At 39.5% G+C, this 16,997-nt stretch overlaps 1 protein-coding gene across 5 annotated transcripts in view; it reads right to left on the bottom strand.

The window, feature by feature from the left end:
• Positions 1 to 16,843, bottom strand: part of KMT2E (lysine methyltransferase 2E (inactive)) — a 96,075-nt gene extending 79,232 nt beyond the window's left edge. For 2 of the 5 annotated variants that reach the window (XM_070617071.1, XM_070617073.1), the window contains exon 1: positions 16,135 to 16,843. The gene's annotated coding sequence lies outside the window, so the exon portion shown is untranslated. The remainder of the gene's footprint in view (positions 1 to 16,134) is intronic. The other 3 variants (XM_070617072.1, XM_070617074.1, XM_070617075.1) reach the window with 3 other exon arrangements.
• Between the last annotated feature and the right edge of the window lie 154 nt (positions 16,844 to 16,997).

Below are 16,997 nucleotides of genomic sequence, written 5' to 3'. Positions count from 1 at the left end.
TGGTTTTCAAACACAGATCCACAAGCTGCTACTTTTCACATACCTGGGATTGAGAGGTGAAAACAACATATTCCTAGGCCTAACTCCAGATATTCTGATTTAGTAGGTTTGGGATACAGCCTAGATGCCTTATCAGGGGAAAAAAAAAAAAAGTGCATTCGCTCCAGTGCTCCAGTTTAGAACAACTATTGAAACACTGAACAGTACATACTTCACAGCTTAGTTTCTTAACTTTACACTCTTCAAAAATGCATAGTATATAGCTCACAGTAATTTCAGTCAAGTTCCTAATCTTGACATTATCAGGTTACCTTGTTCCATACTAATATTCCAATATATTATCCCTTTGTGATATATATTAGAATTCCAATATATAAACATTCCAATATATAAATCCTCTGATTATGGCAGTCTTTTTGCTATTGTTGGCATATTCTTGCTCATTCCCCATCAAATTTTCTAAAATCATTTTCCCTTACTTCTATCTATCCCACCCAATAGAAATCTTATTAAACCTTTAAGGATCATTTAAGTACCAATGCTTCCTTGAAGCCTTCTCAACTTTCCTACAAAACTAGCTTTGACGTCTCTAGTAGGTCAACCTCCTGAGAACTGTTGCCTCATCTGTAAACAAAAATTTGACTAGGTTAACTCAAAAAACTGTTTCAGCTATAAAACCTGTTCCACACTAATCTCTTCCCTTCTTAACCTCCCAAAGAATATATTACTTATAATTTTTAACCCCTGGTTTATATTTTGACACATTTATTTTGAAAGAGCTGTTAGATATACAGCTTCCACAGTTAGATCATCTACTTCACCCTACAGCAAAATCTGAGATATTAATATACTAGCTCTCAAAGCCCAGAATGTGGTGGCTAATATATCACCTAAGTTCTCTTGATTAAACCATACTTTCCGTCTCTCTAACACATTCAGTGCCCTCCTCCCCTTTTAGATGAACATGAAACATATCTTAAACACAAAACAAAAAAGCTGCCATTGAAGAATGTTAGTGACTGATTTCCTTCTGGAACCTTTTTTGTTTGTTTTTTTCTAATTGTTTCCCTTTCCTTTATTACTCTAAAATGTAGTCCTCCCTCAAGGTTATTAGTCTCCCTCAATCTTGGATTTAACTTTTCATCCCTGTTTCATTTCCTATTCCCAGCTGTCTATAGGATATTTATCTATTCAAATATCTGTCATCACTGCAAAACTCAAATAAACCTTGCAACTGAATCTTTTCCACAGCTTCTTCCACTCCTTATTGGTACCCCATTCTCCAAGCTTTTGTTTGAGGAAAATTAGCCCTGAGCTAACATCCACTGCGAATCCTCCTCTTTTTGCTGAGGAAGTTTGGCTCTGAGCTAACATCTGTGCCCATCTTCCTCTACTTTATATGTGGGACACCTGCCATGGTATGGCTTGATAAGTGGTGCATAGATCCGTGCCAGGGATCGGAACTGGCAAACCCTGGGCCGCTGAAGCAGAGTGTGCAAACTTAACTGCTACATCACCGGCCGCCCCTCCAAGCTTTTTTTTTTTTCTTTTTTTTTTAAAGATTGACACCTGAGCTAACATCTGTTGCTGATCTTTTCTTCTTCTTCTTCTCCCCAAAACCCCCAAATACAGAGTTGTATATTGTAGATATAGGTCCTTCTGGCTCTGCTATGTGGGACATCACCTCAGCATGGCCTGAGCAGTGCTATGTCAGTGCCTGGGATCCAAACTGGCAAAACCCCTGGCCGCCGAGATGGAGGGTGTGAACTTAACCATTTGGCCACGGGGCTGGCCCCCGAGCTCTCTTTTTAATCTTTCTTTTCTCTAGTCTCCTATTAATATTTGGTCACCCAGTCTTCTGCGCCTCCTCAGTGTTTCAGATTCTTTCTTCCTCAGTTTCCCAGACCCCCACCATCACAGTCATCATCTGAATAATTTCCAACAATCAACAATTCTTCCAGCTTGTTACCATCAAGTTCTGAGTACCTTGTCTCCAAACAACGGAATAAATCTTTTGTGTTATTTAAGCATTTTCCCCTCAGATTATGGCAACTATTCTATTATTTCAAAATAGAATAAATTCAAATTCATTCATTTAGCATATGTATTGGGCATATACTATGTTCTGGATACTGCTCTAGGTAGTGGGGAAGGAGCAGTCAACAAAATTAAGTTGCTCTTAAGGCACTTGAAATGAGCTAGGACAATCTCATATGATTAAGGGTATCTTAGAGTAGTTTTCTTAAGTAACTGCCTTTGATTAATGATTTGTGTATTCTCATTACCTTGCCAAGAATCAGTCCTTCATAAGGATCAATAGAAAGCTATGATAATTTTCAAATCACTTGAACTGAAATTCTTGATCAGTCCCTCTAGGCCTCTCATGAAAAATGGGTAAAATATCTACCTTGCAGAGTCGCTGTGTAGAGTAAATAAGATATGTAAATACACTGTAGATAGTCATTGAGGAATGTTAGTGTCTTGCCTCTTAAAATTAAAGGCATGACGTTTATACTATTCAATCCAATGGTAATTTAATCAATTCCAGTTACAATACTGTTGACCACTGAGCCACTCAATTGGTTAAAGAACAGCAGCTCTATTACTGTAAGTATCTGAAAAGTTATCTTAATATTCCGCATACATTTAAAATATTTATAAAAATATTAAGCCTAAAACAAGAGTACTTTAATTTCTAAGTATTTAACAACCCACAAAATCAAGCAAGAGACTAAAATGAATAAAAAAGAAAAAATACTTTTCATGTTTAAACCGTTTATTTCTATGGCATTTTTCCTAGTCCTTTAATTCTAAGACTTACAGTATTCAAAAACTTCTTCCTCTTCATACATTATATAAACAGAAAAACAAAAACAATAACCTGGGAATGGAAGGGCTAGTGTATTGCAACCAGAGAGCTGATGCTTGGAAAAAAAGTGTGTGTGCATCTTATCCTCAAAAACGACCTATGGAATTAAGAGATCTAGGGCTCTATTAGGAAAAATACTCAGATACACAAGCTTTATTAACTTATCATGTGTCTTCTTTTAGAGTAGGCTACTCTAAAAGCCTGTCTTGAACAAGGCATATAACCACTGAGAAACTTTACAACAAAGGGAAAAGTAAAATGTCAAGAACGAAGTTGTTGGATACAATAAGTGCTATAAGTAACCAGTATATCTTACTATAAGAGAGGCTATACCCACTTTCACTTTTAAATTTCACTGTAAAGACCTTTCTGTAAAGAGATCATATACAAATTAAAAATAATCCGTACGTACTGAGCTAATCAGTTACTCTTATAAGTCATCAGAACACGGAGAAGGAAGTTGCTGTGTGAAGTTGTGGACTGAACTAGAAATGCTTTTCCAAAAATCCTTAATGAATCATTTACTTTAGGAGGTAAGAGACAGAAACTTTAAACTGCCTATAAGTGATACTTTAGCCTATACCAGCAGAATCTCTTTTAAATCTCCACCATCACTCTAGATTAAATTTAAATGATAAATATCACAGTTTCTCAGATATTCTCAAAGTAATTACATTAAAAGAACTGCGTCTTTTGGCACAATCACACCATTTCCATAAGATCTGCCAGTTTTAACTTGGAATTCAAAAATCAAGCAGTTGTTACATTAATATATAACTAATAGGTTACTAGTAACCATACAACAACTAGGTTACAATAGACCAAACAATTACAAGCTAATATACACAAACTGATCCCAGGGATATTAGCCAACACAATCATCAGTTACTTTCCTTAGGAAATATGTGCAAGATCAGCAAGCCAGAAATTCGTACCTACCCTGATGCTTTCACATAGACAGCATTCAACTATTTGCCACGAAATGAATCTAGTTTATAGTATTATCAGAGTTAGAAAGGTCCTAAAGAAGAGTACAATTTAAATCTCACAAGATAACAAAGGTTGTTGGATCCTGACACCTCAACATGTCTGACAAATTCCAGAGACATTTGAAATCTGTCATTTTATCTAGGCAGAGTCCTATAAACCCCACTGGACAAACCAGAGTCAGATTCTCAAAGAGCATTTTTAGATTTCCAAGATTCTAAAGGAAAAAAGAAAGTTACAGAATATGGTAGGATCCATCCCCTTTAGGATTAAAAAAAGAAACCTGAATTTATATACACAAAATAGGGACTAGAAGTTTGTGAGTTCATCAAAGTCAGTTAACGTGGAGAATTATAAAAAAAAAAAACTATATATAAAAAAATATACCTTAAACACTGTATTTTTCATTTAAACTATCATTCATCAGTATTTTGGTGTCAAGCCAAAATGTTCTCTTTGAATATGGCTTCCCTAATTGGAATTCTGTGCTCTCATTCCTGTATAAACCATATCTATCAGGCATTCTCTACAGGGTTTTGTTTTAGATTATTGCAAGGTAAGAAACCAGCAAAACACTTGTGGAGCAATGTGAATGCAGACTTTCTTCTAGATTTTTATTATTTTTCCCCATAATCTTTTAGTTATCTTACCCATACCTAACTAGACAACAATTTTCTTTAGCAATTAATTTGCCTTTATCAAGTATTCCAAAGCATTTAACTTAGTTTTCATTTAAACAACAATTCTCTCTTTACACCTATTTATCACTGGTTTACGTAAAATCCAATTAAATAATATAAACACAATACAAGTACGGTGGGATTAGCCAATTTGGGAACAAACATATGACTCTCATGAGCATTCAACTCCACTAGTGGAAGCAAAACAGAGAGTTTTACATCATTCAACATGCAATGGGCATTAGTATTTTTTAAGAAAGAAATATTAATCCTGCAGGTTGGTTAAATGATGGTTAAAGAAATGTCTACAGGACCTACATAAAACACTTCAGGAAAAATGCATAAACTATAAATAGTTGTCACCTCAGCACATGAGAGACGCTAGGGATGGCAGTCAGAGACTCATTTTTTTCTAGAACTACAGCAGAAACAGCTATAAAGCTTACTAAGAATTTTACACATATTAGCTCACTGAATTCTCAAAACTACTCTATAAAATAGGCTCTATTATTACCTCCATTTTGCAGGTCAAGAAACTAAGGCACAAAAAGGTAAGCAACTTGCTCAAGGTCACACAGCAGTACAACCTGGTTTGAGGGCAAACCAAAGTAGTGTGGTTCTAGAGTTTCTACTCTTAAACCCCATGCAATACTGCCTCTAAAGAAGTACTACTTGAGTTCTTTTAATAAGCAAATATTACTTTCATAATCTTAAGAACTGGATGGGGTAAATAAGCATGTCACACAGTATGTCACTCCCCAAAGCAAATTTTCAGTAGCTCTCCCATAAAGTCTATATTCTTTTACCCTGGCATTCAAGGCTCACCACAACCTGATCTCAATTTGTACTGCTATAATTCCAATCCAAGACTCTTCTCCACATCACACATGGGTTCTGGAAACCAACAGATCATCTCGAACTGGGATGTACAGAAGCACTAAACATAGAGAGTCTGTCACATGACACTAGACAAAGCCAGTATTCCCTCATTCAGAGAATCCAAAAATAGTGGCCTAGTTTCTCAAGAGAGTCAGCATGGTTTCTTGGAAAAATATAAAGCACCAAGCATCAAGACCTAAATTTTAATCCTTGAACAACCACTATCTAACTATATGACCTTGGGAAAATGATTTAACTTCCTTGGGACTTAGTCTACTTGTAAAACAAAAGGGCAGAGCTAGAACAGTGTAAAAATCAGTTGAGACTAGTACTAAAATGCAAAGTCAAGACCCCACTAGAGGGGCCGACCCCGTAGCCAAGTGGTTAAGTTCACACGCTCCACTTCAGTGGACCCAGGGTTTCGCCAATTCAGATCCTGGACACGGACCTAGCACTGCTCATCAAGCCATGCTGAGGTGGCATCCCACATACTAGAAGGATCTATGACTAGAATATCCAACTATGTACTGGGGACTTTGGGGAGAAGAAGAAAAAATAAGATTGGCAACAGATGTTAACTCTAGTATCTTAACTTTAGTCAATAGGGTACTAGTCAAGGTGTTCAAGATGGGGGTTCTAGTACAAAAGAAAATGCTCTAGTTCATCATGGGACTTATTTTTGCACCTTTCACCCTATACTTTTTTAAAACAATAGGGTAAGATTTGGTAGCACTACAAACTGAAGTTTCATTCTCTTAAGACACAGATACTGTTGATTTAAATGAGTTTTAAATCAATGAAGCACCTACAAAATGCTAAGAATCCACTGTAGCATCTCATTAATCCTTACTATTCTGAAACATGATTATCTTAATTTTCTCAAAAGAAAATTCTAAGTTTTTCTCTTTGACAAAGGAGTTGAGGGCCTATAATGTAGAAAAGAAAGTCTCTTCAACAAGTGGTGCTGGGAAAACTGGACAGCCACATGTAAAAGAATGAAAATCGACCATTCTTTTTCACCATTCACTAAAATAAACTCAAAATGCATCAAAGACCTAAAGATGAGGCCTGAAACAATAAGTCTTCTAGAAGAGAATATAGGCAGTACACTCTTTGACATCAGCTTCAAAAGAATCTTTTCGGACACCATAACCCCTCAGACGAGGGAAACGATAGAAAGAATAAACAAATGGGACTTCATCAGACTAAAGAGCTTCTTCAAGGCAAGGGAAAACAGGATTGAAACAAAAAAACAGCCCACTAATTGGGAAAAAATATTTACAAGTTATTTATCTGACAAAAGGTTAATCTCCATAATATATAAAGAACTCACACAGCTCAACAACAAAAAATCAACAACCTGATCAAAAAACGGGCAGGGGAAACGAACAGACATTTCTCCAAAGAAAATATACGGATGGCCAATAGACACATGAAAAGATGCTCATTATCACTAATCATTAGGGAAATGCAAATCAAAACTACACTAAGATATCACCTTACACCTGTTAGAATGGCAAAAATATCCAAAACCAAGAGTGACAAATGTTGGAGAGGCTGTGGAGAAAAAGGAACCCTCATACACTGTTGGTGGGAATGCAAACTGGTGCAGCCACTATGGAAAACAGTATGGAGATTTCTCAAAAAGCTAAAAATAGAAATACCTTATGACCCAGCCATCCCACTACTGGGTATCTATCCTAAGAACCTGAAATCAGCAATTCCAAAAGTCCCATGCACCCCTATGTTCATCGCAGCATTATTCACAATAGCCAAGTCATGGAACCAACCTAAGTGCCCAGCAACTGATGATTGGATAAAGAAGATATGGTATATATATACAATGGAATACTACTCAGCCATAAAAAAGGACAAAGTTGTCCCATTCACAACAGCGTGGACAGACCTTGAGGGTACTATGTTGAATGAAATAAGCCAGACAGAGAAAGACGAACTCTGTATGACTCCACTCATAGGTGGAAGTTAACATATAGACAAAGAGAACTGATCGGTGGTTACCAGTGGAAAGGGGAGGCTGGGGGTAGGGCACTAGGGGTGAAGTGGTGTACCTACAACATGACTAATAATGACGTACAACTGTAATTTCGCAAGGCTGTTAACTATCATAATCTTAATAAAAAATTATAAGAAAATTCTAAGTCTTAGAGACTATAATCTCCACTTTAGAAATATTCACAAGTCTCAAAATTTTCTTCTCCAAGTGTCTCAGAAAATTTCCAAAGAAATTAAATTAATAATTTTCATTCAATATGTTACCCAGGGCCTGAATGAGTAAAACATTCAAATTATCATCCAAATTCACTATCAATATTTGCTATCACTGAAAGGAAATATGCCAAATGGGCCGGGCTTCTCAAGAGAACAGTGTTTTCCCTGTCTCTTGTCCCTTTCCTGTCCTTCCGAACTGTTCTACAATGACTGCGTATTTCTTTTATTACAAGGTTCCAGACATCATACACTGCTTTGTTCTAAGACTTACAGATGTCTGATGCTTTGCTGTATTAAACGTACCCTCTCACAACCCTTTTTAAAAGTACTGACTTGCATATATGTAAAAAACAACTTGTCTCAATGATTTCAGAAAAAAATACTTTACTTCAAAAAAATTACTTGAAGGATTTTTTTTAGTGGAGGAAGGGGAATAGCACCATAATTAAAATGCATAGTTTCAGCCTCATCTTAGAAATCAAACTGCTAGCATTAGTAGCAAACCATAAACCTAAACAATCATAACTCAAGGCTCATTTAACAATAATTCTAAAAGCTAACTGAGGAATTGGAACTACATCATTAAAAAAAAATAACAATCTAAGTACTTAATTTTAACTTCTATGTTCTGGATTTCAAATTAGACCAGCATTCAAGAAACTATTTTAAATGCCATTTGTGTAGAAAACTGTGCAGGAATACTACCTGGTGCTATCTAAATTATCTACACTTTTCTTCCTTAAAATTTCTTTTATTTGTTGTGATTACAAAAGTGACCCATATGCATTACAGAAACACCAGAAGAGAAAAGAAAAGAAAATTCCCACAATCCCAGTTACCCAGAAATGAACCGTTGCTAGAAACCTTGGTGCATTTGCAGCCACCATAGTAAAACTTATTCAGGCAAGAATTACCAATAGACTCGAAGTCTAGGAGAGGAAGGTCTAACAAGGAACAGAATATTTCCACAATCTCAAAATATCTCCCCACAAATTACTTAATAATGGCAAATGAGAAACCGTAACCATAGAACAGAGCAACTACTCAACACCTTAAGCAATCAAAATGAACATACTGGTAAGGGGCAAACAAACATCAAATCCCTCCAGATGATAGAAAAATACCTATTACTTAGCTAGTATCCCAGCCAAAAATGCAAAATCTGAAACTAATCATGAAGAAACCTTAAAAAAACCCAAATTGAGGGGCACTGTATAAATAACTAGCCTGCTAATATCATGAAAGACAAAGAAAGACTGGGGAACTCTTCTAGACTAAAGGAGACTAAAGAGACTTGAGAATTAAATGTAACCTGTGATCCTGGACTGGCTAACGTACCAGGAAAAAATGCTAATAAAGTGCTTAATTGGTACAATTGATGAAAATGGAATATGGACAATAGACTAGATAAAAGTTATTACATCAATGCTAAATTTCCTGAATTTAACCACTCTGGTTACCTAAGACACTTGTTCTTGGGAAATGCATACTTAAGCATCAAGGGCTGTTAAGAGAGCATGATGTATGCAATCGACTCTCAAATGGCTCAGAAATTTTTTTCTACATGTATAGAGGGAATAAAACAAATGTAATGAAATGTCTAAACTCAGGGGCCCTGGGTAAAGGGTATAAGGGAAGCTTTGTACTATTGATGTAACTTTTCTGTAAGTTTGAAGTTATTTCAAAATAAAAAATTAAAATAAAAACCCTTTTTTTTTTTTAGGATTTATCAACATACATACATGTATTTATATACATAACATTTGCATTTTTTAGTTAAAAAATGGAATCATCAGCTTGATATTAATTATTTAGTTTTAGAGCCCTCCCAAGTACATTTGAGCATCCCTGGAAAAAGGCAAGTGTTATCCGATGCATTAGAGGTGTCTTTCTTTTGCTCTCCATCCAAGGAAATTCCCACACACACACCATAAATCCTATCCCACCACCATCTCCTTAACCAGTCACAGCTAATTAGAGGCATCAAGATGGAGAATAGTGGCTCTCTGACACCTTGCCAATTCCTGTGAGGCCCAACTGTACCTTACTTTCTTCAAATAAATTCTGTGAGATTTCCCTATAGCCTTATAACAAATCTCTTACTTAAGCTAGTTGGAGATGATTTTTGCTCCTTGCATCCAAACAAACCCTAAAACAGCAGGCTTTTGAGAATCAGAAATAAATGGTGCAAAGGAAATAGTAGCTACTCAAATTAATCTTTCGTCTGTGGCTGAAAAATATTGTTTTGGTGGTTGCTTAATGATAAGATGTAATAAGGCTGTGTCAATTCAACCAATTATGCAGCTTCATTTAAAGAGAAGAAGAAAAGCCAGTAATTCCAAAAGGAACAATCTTATTTTCTCCAGAAGTTACTATGTATCAGACCAACCTCAGAGCCATGAATTCATGGCTACTAAAAGCACAGTCCTAACCACGCAAATCAGCCACATCAAGAATCTTCCCATCTTTTGCTCCATCATTAAACAGGAAATGGGTTTTCAAACTCCCGAAACTTGTCTTTCTTTAAACAACATATAGAGCAGGATAAGAGAAATTCAAGAGGTCTGTCTGTAAACACTCAAAAATAGAAACTATTATATTTCATTATTACTTTGTGAAATGAAAAGAAACATATTAGAAGAGTGTATCTTTCTCATAGTCTCCTGATGGGTGAACTTTTGAAAAAACAAAACTATGTTTTCCTGACAATATCCTAAGTGGTAACAGTTGACTGTTTTCACCACATTCCTCACTTTTTGCTAAAGGCCGCTGATGCCAGGCTTTACCTTATTCTTAGGCCAAACAGTGAGAAAAATACGAAAACATATTTGAGTTAAATAAATTTAAAGATTAAATAAGTTTAAAATAATTTATCAGGGTAAATTCTGTTTAAGTCTTTAAACAGAAATTATGTTTTAAATACCCGTTGAAAACAAAAGTCAACATAGATTAAAAAATTAAAATTTTTTTCTGGTCTCAGATAAAATATTAGATAATGTAATTATGGGAACTTGAACTTTAAAATTGTCTTACAAATACCACAAAGTAAAACTAACTCAATCCCACTGTTATATTACTTAGCTTTCTGCCACAGACTCAGGCCTTAAATGCTGCAACTATGTTGGCTATAACACAGGTGTGATTACTCAATATTATCTTTCTCAATAATAAACTTCAGGACCAAGAATGTTTATTCCCTCAGATTAACTCTAAATTGAGCAATCTTCTAAGAGCTGGTAGGAAATTCTCTCTCTTCTCCAATTGTAAGACTAGAATAAAGAAAACTGCACAGGGCCTGGCCGGATGGCACAGTGATTAAGTTTGCGTGCTCAGCTTCAGTGGCCCAGAGCTCAAGTGCTTGAATCGTGCCTAAGACCTATACACAGCTCACCAAGCCACGCTGTGGCAGTGTCCCACATACAAAAAATAGAGGAAGATTAACACGGATGTTAACTCAGTGACAACCTTCCTCAAGCAAAAAGAGGAAGATTGGGCAACAGATGTTAGCTCGGGGCCAGTTTTCCTCACCAAAAAAAGAAAACTGCACAAATCATTTTGTTTCTCATGGTGGCCTGTATATAGGTCCCTTCTCAAACCCAGATTTCACATGTACAGTTTTAAAATGCAAAAATAAGTATTTTAATTAAAACTGGACAAGTAATTATTTAATCATTAATTATATTATAATTATTTACTCATTAACAATATAATCTCTGTTTTGATAGCACAATTTTAATGCAACACATTAAAAAAAGAATTCTGTGACTGACCAGGTGCACTGAAAATGTCCAACATCTCAACACCTTAAATAGTTTTGGTAAATAACCAAAACAGATTTTCAATACAGCTGTAAAATTCACCTAACAGTAAAAAAAAAAAGAAAAAAAAGGGTTTCCTGCACTATCTAAAAATAAAATTTGATTTTATGAGCTATCCACGAGGGGGAAAAAAGATTTTCTATTAAGTGAAAATATATATCAAGTGAAATATAAGACCAACGTTTTCTCGACTCTGATGTAGGTAAAAAGCATCCTAGTTACTAATGGTTAATAAAAACTTCTTCTATTCTTGAAGATACAAATAAGATCTAATTAACTTAGCCCAAGTGACCACCATTTGATTTTTAATATAGCACTTAGCATAAGTGTTCACAATAACAAAAGACAATTTCTTTTGGTTAATACCTACCTCTTTCTAAAATACTCATTTAATTTCAATAGCAAGATTTTTACAGTTAAAGACTGTCTACTTGAAATTTAGTGCATTAAAAACAATTTTCAAACACAAATACTGCTCTTCTATATTAAATAAATTTTTAGGTAACACAAAAATACTATCCTTTCAATATTAAGAGAAAAAAATGAGGCTCCTCCCACCATTTGCACATTACAAAAGAGACAGTAAAAAAGAGACAGTGAGCCAACTCAATTTTAAACCCAGCCTAAAAGCTAGCTAACATTTATACCACAATATCTCAAATAGTAACCTTCTTGTTATCTTGCCAGTCAACACAAAAATTAATTTTACTGTAAAAATAACTCTATTTCAACAATAAAAAGTAAGTCTCACTAAATACAAGTATTTCACATTTATTCTAACACATGACAAGTAACAGTCCCTGATCACCCTGAATATTTGAGATGTAAATGTGTTCACTTATACAAAAGCTTTAAATTCAACAAATAATTGAGCACCTACCATCTGCTAAGAATAAATCCTTTGGAGACAAAAGCTATTATACACTATTAAAATACTTTTTAAAAATAAACAGCATCTTTTAAGAAAACTCCATATTAATATTTCTTAAGCAGTTTTTGATAGCTCCTCAAGTCCTGTTGGTTTAAACATTTTAAACACACAATGGTAGTACACCTTTAAGTCCCAGCAGTAACTTCCAGAAAAGCAAAACTGTCAAGATTTACACAATACACTTTTAAAAATAAAACCATAGGTTTCTTTAAGAATTTGATGCATGAAAATGGATACATTATTCTTAGAAATAAGAAACAAATTTAAGAAGTTATAATTTCGCTAAGACCACTAAGGTATGTTTTGAAGGGTAGAATTTCTCCTAACTTATTAATTGGCTTTTCTCCTCACTTCCTCGTTTTTAGATCCAAGAAGTCCTAGAGCTTCCTGTGGTATATATGGTAAAAATTCTCCGGCTGGAAGCTGTGAGGAAGACAGACAAGCCACAATTGTTGAGAGTTATCAGAAACCTAAAGAGTTGAAGGGACATGGAGAAGCCCTGTAAGGTCTCTAACTTACACTGAGATCAAAGGAATCCTGTAACTTACACTGACAACAAAAGAGAAGTATGATCAAAATGTAGTCTCTAAAAATAAAATTTGCTCTCCTATTACATTATGATTTTCTACAAATCCACTTAACCAGATAAACAACTAATCCCTCAAACTCAGCTATCCTAAGAACAAAGACTATTTGACTAGTTTTCCCCCAAGGGACTAAATGTTTCAAAACTCTCTGGGAACAAAAATCATGCCTAACATTTTAATAAATTTACCTTGACAATCCTAACTTAAAACAGACAGCTGATTGAAGTATACATTAATAAAAACCAAACATTTATAGCTATGTTATTTATAAAGTAACCACTTAGAATAAAATGCAATATATTTTTAAAAGTCAGTCTCATTTTATAGGAACCAAAACATATCAAAACAAGAAGAAAGAAAACCCAAAGCAACGAAGCAGGCCAATGTGAAAAAGCTAGTCGAGTGAAGGCAGCTTTTCTTATAATTTCTAACGTGATACTGTTTGTTTGAAGCCCACTAAGTCCAAATGTTTTTTATATGTCTAGACCTGACCAAGGTCACCATCAAGACAGACATGGATACAGACAGTGCTCCCTCCTATGGCTACACAAACCAAATTTCCCTAAGAGTATACTGATTTCCTACACTAGATAGTAAGTTTAAAGTACCAATCTTCTGAATCACAGACCTTAACCACTCATCTATAAAATAAACGTACAGTCTTTCCACAGCAGTTAAGGCTCTGGAGTTAGACGATCACTCAGAGCATAGTACACATGAGTATTGACCCAGAATGCCTACAGAAACTCTCCCACAGCTCACATATTATAATAAAACACTGCAGAAGATTCTAAGTAAGGTTGTGTGCTCAGTCTTCCATGATGAAACTCCCTAAGTCAGTTATTTCTACAATTATTTTGTAAAACAGAAACATGAATCTAGCTCATATATGAACTTCGTGATTCTCTTATTCCATTGTAAAGATTTTAGAGCAGAATTTACAATGAAATAAGAGAATCATGAAAGGGTGTGTACTCCCCAACCTTTTTAAGTACTACTGGATTGAAAGGCACTCATCTTTCAGTTGCTCCGCAATCAGAATTGTCATTAAATGCCATTAATGGCCCACTCATATCTCACCGATTAGTTCAGGCCAAAAGGATGGACCTCCCACTCCAGAGATGAATTCTAATCATTCACACTTTTAAAAACACAGTTAAATTACACCATTTAATTTTCTGCCTCGATCTATAAGATTCTGAAATTAGCATAAAATGGATTCAAGACCCTATCATGGTATGGCTTTTATTTAAAGTCTATTGAAACAAACTAAATTCCACACCCCAAAGCAGGTAAACAGGCATGTTTGGGGAAGAGGGGGGAATCAACAAATAAAGCCTTACTTCCTCACTTACGTAATTTCGATAGTATGCTATAAGACAATTTCAAAAGGCAGCAAGGCATGCAGCTTCACTTTACCAAATACACCATCAACTGAGAAAATTCTTAAGGAATGCTTAAATATTTGGGACAACTGGATGCAAAATATAGTAAAAAGAACAAGCATCTCCACACCCAGTGAAGTAACAGGTTTAGGCTTGTTTGAACAGCTCCCTAAAAATTAATCTGAAAGACTACAAAAATCAAAATTCACAAAATTTGTCAAGAGTTGGATGGCAAACAAGTCATACAAACTAGTCACATAACATAGGGTGCCCTTATACACTTACTAAACATTTTAATTTACTTTGGCAAACTGAATAAAGATGCTTGGATCAAACCGAACAAAAACTATTTGACCCCAAATAAGTCTTTTTAAAATATATATATATATTTAAGAGTACCTAGCCTCACTACCGAAATTTCTAAGGCTACCTGAGTGTTTTTATTTTTTCCACAAGTGGAGTCATTTTATTTGCCTCTCAGGGTAAAACCAATAAAATTCATCGGCTACAACGTAACATTGTAATTTGCAGTAAAATCAACACATTTTTGTAAACGGTTTGGGGAAGGAAAAAAAGCCCAGTCTTTTCATGTAAACATAATAAGCCTGTAATATGCTGCAGACAAACGCACTGCATGGGGTGTGGAGGACCCGAGCTGATTAGATTACCACAACATCAGCCTGGGGCCGCCATTTTTAGAATCTGTAAAGGACAAAAGAGGGAAATTCACTTTTTACTCCCCATCTCGGAAATTAAAGGGGAAAACGGGCCTCCTTTCCCATCAGGGACTGCTGTCTGCAGCCCGGAGTTGATGCACCTCGCTCCATTCTCCCCGAGGTCTCCAGAACTCCCCGCGCCTCACATTGTGCACAGCCCTTCCAGGGGCAAACAGGCCCAACGGGGCTTCCTCCCGGGCGCACCGGAGCGACTTCTGACTGGAAACTGTACCGCCGCCCGCGCAGGGCCGGCCGCGGGGCTCCGGGCCGGGCCGCGGGACAGCGCTCGGGTCGCCTCCCCTCCCCTCCCCCGTGCGGCACAGTGGACCGTTTGTTCCCCTCCCGTGTCCGCTGCCGCGGCGCCGGTGCCAAGCCCGCGGTCCAAAGACGCTGCTCTGCGATGTGCCATATTGTGGGTCCGCGGCCTCGGGCCAGCACCGGCCGGCGACAACGCGAGGGCAGCGGGGGAGGCGGCGGCGGCGGGGGGCGCGGGAGCCCACGTCCGCGGCGGGCTCGCCCCCTCCCGGGGCCGCCGAGGGCCGGGCTCGGCCCCCCACAAAGGGAGATGCCCGGCGCGCTCTCCGAGCCCCTCCGCAGTTACGGGGACACCACAGCCGCGGCCGCCCGTCAGGAGACGGCAGGACGGGGAGAAAATGGGGCCTAGACGGCTCGCCCGCACCTGAGCCAGATGCAGGCGGAAAGGCGGAGCGGGCAGCGCCCGGGGCCGCTTCCACCCGACCCCCGGCCGCCCTCCCCACCCGCGGCCCTAACCCCCGCCCAGCAGGGGGGCGCCCCCTCCCTAACTCCCACTCTCAGGGGGTTAACTGCCAGTTCCCCTTCCCCAGCCCCAAAACCCGCCATAATGCTCCCTTCCTAGGGACAGGGCAGCCAAGGGACGAACAGGACCCAAACGAGCCCCGCGCCGCCCCGGCCCGGACACCTGAGCGTCAGCGTCGCCTCCCCCGCCGCAGGATGAGGATGCGAGAGCCCCCTCCCCCTGGAAACACGCGTCCCTGCACCCCCCGGACGCCCCCGGAGACGACAGCCACTGACCTGGGATGTTCACACACCAGACGCCCGGACCCCGTTATCGGCTCGGCCCCCGCGACGTCTCTCCACACGTCCGCGACCCGACGACCCCCGGACAGAAGCCACTGCGGACGCCGGCCCCGGCTCCACACACCCCTCCCCAAACAGCAGCGCGCAGCCTCTTCGCCGGCGGCCGAGGAGCAGGGGCGGGGGCGCCCAGTCAGCCGGCAGGAACGCGGAGGCCACGGCGACGCTGCTCCGAGTGTCTGCGCCCCCTGTGCGGCCGCTCCCCGACTCAGCCTCGCTCTCCGACTCGGCCCCCTGCGCCCGCTCAGTGTCACTGCCTCTCGCTCTGGGAAAATGGCGGCGGCGGCGGCGGCGGCCGCGGCGGCGGCGGCGGCGGCGGCGGCGGCGGCAAGTGCACGGGGCCCGCCCGCCCCGCTCCGCAGGGGCAGAGGGGGAGGGGACGAAGCCGCCCGCCGCCATCTTGCTTGTGGGCTGCCGCCCGCCGTGGCCTCTCCACGGAGGCTCCGAGACGGCCAACTGGAGGCAGCGGGGCGGACAGCATCTCCGTCTTTTTCACAACAGAGGCGTTCGACCGTTCGCCGAAGGTTTGGGGAAGCCTCGGTACTGGGTGGGATCGGGGTCGCCCCCTCCGCCCCGAGGAGCCCTCAAGTCTGGAAGTCGGGGAGCCTGGGCACGCCACTGCTCGGGACAAGCATCGGGACGGTGGGCCTGGGACGCCCCCCGCCCGTGCCCCTCCCCCCGGCCGGCCTCCGGCGCAGGGGAGCCGGCGGGGGCGTCGCTCGACGCCCACTGGGGGCTGGGGCGGCTCCAGTGCGCAGGCTCCGGGCGCCGGATAAAAGCGGAGCTAGCGAGTCGGCGGC

This window comes from Equus przewalskii, chromosome 4 (genome assembly GCF_037783145.1).
Source record: "Equus przewalskii isolate Varuska chromosome 4, EquPr2, whole genome shotgun sequence".
Taxonomy (NCBI): Eukaryota; Metazoa; Chordata; class Mammalia; order Perissodactyla; family Equidae; genus Equus; species Equus przewalskii.
The sequence above is the reverse complement of the archived record's forward strand: the minus strand, read 5'-3'. Positions and strand labels throughout refer to the sequence as shown.